Source organism: Silene latifolia, chromosome 2 (genome assembly GCF_048544455.1).
Source record: "Silene latifolia isolate original U9 population chromosome 2, ASM4854445v1, whole genome shotgun sequence".
In the NCBI taxonomy this organism is placed as follows: Eukaryota; Viridiplantae; Streptophyta; class Magnoliopsida; order Caryophyllales; family Caryophyllaceae; genus Silene; species Silene latifolia.
This window is the reverse complement of record NC_133527.1, coordinates 119,152,868-119,157,571: the sequence shown is the minus strand read 5'-3', so window position 1 is coordinate 119,157,571 and position 4,704 is coordinate 119,152,868. Positions and strand designations below refer to the sequence as shown.

The window sequence follows — 4,704 nt, the reverse complement described above, 5'->3', positions numbered from 1 at the left end:
GGGCTCTTCAATTTCACCCCTTTGTTGACGGATGATGTACTCGGCGTCCTTGGAGAGTGGAAGAAGGTAGTTTGTTCGATGAGCACTTAATCGGCATATCTTGGAAGGCAAAGTAAAAGATCTAGCATCATTGGTTAGCCACCCATAGTTTGTGTCAAGAGAGTTATGCTTGACCCATTTGTACTTGTAAATCATGGCATCCATGTCAATGAGATGACCCCCTTTGATCGCCACATAGGTGTTATCCTTGTTGAAATTTGCGTCAAAGGGCTTGGCCAAGAGAGTAACTAGACCTTCATTTACAATATGAGCGGTGCCTTCCTTGCCACAATCAACATTAAGCCATCTTTCCATCAAAAACCTTAGAGCATTGTAGGGCTTAGTGAATTCCCTTCCCACATTTAAGGCCGACTCAAGTAGAACACAATAGAGCTTTGTAAAGTGATTAGTGCCTTTTCTCGCTATTATAGTATTCCCGATGACCTTGTGCCACACTCTAATGCCCGGATGGTGGACTAATAGAGCGCGACAAGCATGAAAGCTCACAAATTTCTTCCCGGAAACCGCCTCCCAAAGAGGAGCGGGGTCATACTTTTCGGGCATCTTGTGATAATATGGTGTATCACTAAGGTCTAATGCTTTACTCAAAACATCAAAGGTGATGCGCTTATTCACATTGGCAAGATGAAACTCGATGTATTCCCTAGTCTCTACCTTAGTCACTTTCAATGAACTTAAGAATTCCAAGGTAAGGGAGGGGTATGTCAATTCTCTTGAAGTAAACAATTTACCCAAACCCATGGCTTCAAAGAAGGCTTTTGTTTGTTCAAGGACACCCAATTTGTTCAAGGCATCTTCATAAATGAATTTGGTGGGCAAAATGGCTTTCTTAGCATACTTGGCAAATGTATCCCTATGGGAGTGAGAAATGAAAATTACCTCCGGATAGTTGGGTAATTGAGCGATGTCCGGAGGAGTTGTTGTTGTTGCTTCCAAGGGAGGATCTTGTTGTTGTTGAATTTCCAAGTTTGCATTAGAGACCACCATAGCCATTGAAGCTTTCTTTGCTTGAAGGCTTTCTTGCCTTTTCGAAAGTGTCTTTGCCTTGAGTGCCTTTGTTGCTCCTTTTATTCTTGCCATTGTTGATTATAACAAGAAAAGATTGAAAATCTTCAATTTCTAATTATACCCAAATCGATTTAAGATGAAAGGATTTGTCTTTGTATTTCAAAAATCGACTCAAAGGTTGAAGATTTTGGTGCTTGGATTGATTATTGTTGCAAAAGGAGTGATTAATTGTTGTTGTAAGGAAGTTTGGATTTGATTTTGTTGAATTTGGTTGAGGAAATTTTGTTTTTGGTGATTGAGAGGATGAGGGTTTTGGGGTTTATGGGTGGTGTTTTAATGAGTGAATGAATGAATGAATGTGGGAAGGGGTATTTAAAACACCCGAAAAATTCAAAACTGCAGGGGGAAGACGAGCGGATTCCTGTCGGGACGCTCGGATTCTGCTCAATTTGGCTTAAGGAAAACTCGCCTAAAGACGATCGTCTTTCAGTGAAGACGAGCGGATTCTGTAATTCCGGACGAGCGGCTTTCCTCAAAGACGAGCGGATTCTCTTACAGGAACTTTTCTTAATTTGCACTGGTAAAAAGACGAGCGTCTTTCTGCAAAGACGAGCAGCCAGTTTCAGACGAGCGTCTTCTCACCTAGGACGCTCGGATTCTCTTACAGACCAAAATTTTTGATTTTGCAGCTCATTTGGATGGACGGATTCCTCCACAGACGCTCGGGTTCCTATAAGAAGAGCGGATTACCCAGAAGACGCTCGGATTCCTCCTGGTCTATCCGGATTCAGGTCCATCCGTGCACTTGCATATCCCGTATCATTTTCATTCTTCAAATCCCGTGTTCTTCATTGTAGGGGTACTACAAAGGCATGAATAGCCTAGGCAATTGCTATCCCCACACTAAGTTAAAGCACTACACATTAATAAAATCATTAGTCCCTCCCTCACTTCTCTCAAAAATGATGAATATCTTGATCAAGGCACAAAAAATCCAAAATGACAAAAATGCAATGTAAGAATTAAAATGCAAGTTAGGGAGTTAGAAATATTTACAAATGGTGATTTGGAGAGGACTCCACCAAACTCTCATCCTTAGTGAGATGTCATGGGGGCATGTTCAAGGTGTTGTTGATGTTGCTCAACACCTTGAAGAGGTAGTCAAAAGCTTGTTCATTATCATGATAAAGATCCTCAATAGATCTTTGCACTTGTTGTCCTTCATGTTGGTCTTGATCGATAGCATTATCAATGTAGGGATTGAAAATCCCTTCAAACTCATCGTCCCAAAGACCACAAACTTCGTCTACTTGATCATTAAAAATCTCTTGAGTTGATAGAGACAACTCTCCTCCTTTCTTGTTTTGGCCAATGAGGCCATCCTCTTCACTTGTCATGGGTGAGCTTTTTAAGCTCTCTTTGTTACAATTCTCTTGCTCTTTTGATGGAGCATCATCAAATTTCTTTTTCCATTGGAATTCCGACTTCTTCCTCTCATCCTTCCGGCTATAATGATCAACCATAAAACATGGTTCATGCAAACGGGGAGCTCTCATGGTCTTGTCAAGATTGAAAGTTATTCTCTCATCCCCCACTTCTAGAGTGAGCTCTCCATGCTTCACATCTATCAGCGCACCCGCGGTGTGCAAGAAAGGTCTACCTAGAATTATTGGAATATTGGAGTCTTCTTCCATGTCAACAATGACAAAGTCCACCGGGATGACAAATTTTCCAACTCTTACGGGAACATCTTCCCATATCCCTAATAGTGTCTTCGTCGATCTATCGGCCATTTGGAGTGTGATATTGCTACATTTAAGCTCTCCCATCCCTAACCTTTTAGTTATCGAATACGGCATAACACTCACACTAGCCCCTAGGTCACATAGGGCTTTGTTGATTGTTATGTCGCCAATGGTACACGGTATTGAGAAGCTTCCCGGATCTTTAAGTTTCGGAGGTGAACTCCCTTGAAGGATTGCACTACTCACCTTAGTGAAGGCGATAGTTTCAAGCTTCCGGATCGACTTCTTTTTCGTAAGGATGTCTTTCATGTACTTTGCATAGGCCGGCACGTGATTGATTAATTCCGTGAAAGGAATCGAGACTTCCAAATTCTTCACAATTTCCATAAATTTTCCAAGTTGGTCATCAAATTTGGGCTTGGCTTGACGACTTGGAAAAGGAAGTCTAATCACAATGGGTTCCTTCTCCTTGGCCTTGTCTTCACTTTTCTTTGAAACTTCTTCTTTTGATGGTTCTCCATCCTTGGAGTTTTGCACAACTTCTTCTTTGTCACTAGCTTCCACAACTTCATCCTCAACTTGCTTCTTTAGTGCTTCATACCTCGTACCACTCCTCAAGTGAATGACACTAACCGTTTCATGTCTGGGGGGATTACTTTGAGGTGGTAATTGCCCCTTTTGTCTTTGTGAGCTTGAAGATGCTAGTTGAGTCAATTGGGTTTCCAACATTTTGGTGTGGGCTAGGATGTTGTTGATGGTGATTTCCTTTGCTTGACTATCCTTTTGCATTTGAGTGAAAAACTCTTGTTGATTCTTTTGCATTTGGAGGACCGCTTTTTGAACATCAAAACCTTGGTCATTTTCTTGATTATATGGAGTTTGATTTTGGTAACCTTGGTTTTGGTTGTAAAAGGGTCTTTGATTTTGGTTTCTCATGGGAAGTGGGGTGTATGTTGTTTGAGGGTTTCGAACATTTTAGCTTTTGTATGAGAGATTTGGGTGGAATTTGGTGTTTTCATTGTAATAATTTGAATAAGGGGTACCACTCTTGTATGCTTCAAAAGCATTCACTTGTTCATTTGTTTCCCTACATTCACTTTGGTCATGTCCCAAAGTTCCACAATTCTCACATATCCCACTTGGGATTGATGAAGATGCCGTCATGGCATTAACATGATGCTTTGGTGATTTTGAGGCTTCTTCAAGTCTAGCCATAGCTTTTTCGAACTTCAAATTGATGGTATCAATGTGAGCACTAAGTTGAGCACCCAATTGAGTAATAGAGTCCACTTCATGCTTTCCTCCTCTAGTAGCCTTGCGAGGTCTACTATATTGTGAATTATGGACCGCCATTTCCTCAATCTTGTTCCAAGTTTGATTATCGTCAACTTCGGTGAACATACCATTTGATCCCATGTTGAGAATGTTTCTTGAGTCTTCATAAAGACAATTCCAAAATTGTTATACCAAGAACCACTTGCTAAGTCCATGATGAGGACATGAGCGACAAATTCCCTTGAATCGCTCCCAAGCTTCATACAAAGATTCTTCATCTCTTTGCTTAAAGCCCGTAATTTGAGCTCTTAGCATGTTAATCTTTTCCGGTGGGTAGAACATTTTGTAGAAAGCTAGAGCCAATTTCTTCCAAGAGTCAATTCCGAGAGTAGCCTTATCAAGGCCTTTCAACCATTGTTTTGGGGTGCCAATTAGAGAAAAAGGAAATAAGACCCATCGAATTTGGTCTTGAGTTACACCGGTTTGAGAAATCGCATCACAATAGTCACAAAAAGACTCCATGTGAGAGTGAGGGTCTTCACTAGGCATCCCCCCAAATTGGCTTCTTTCGACTAATTGGATAAATGCGGATTTGGCAATGAAATTTCCGGTTAAG

General features: G+C 41.1%; 1 non-coding gene across 1 annotated transcript; it reads left to right on the top strand.

The window, feature by feature from the left end:
* The first annotated feature begins 4,296 nt into the window (after positions 1 to 4,296).
* On the top strand, positions 4,297 to 4,403 carry LOC141645532 (small nucleolar RNA R71). The gene has a single exon (XR_012545012.1). It is a non-coding gene; the product is annotated as a small nucleolar RNA R71 (small nucleolar RNA).
* The last annotated feature ends 301 nt before the right edge of the window (positions 4,404 to 4,704 follow it).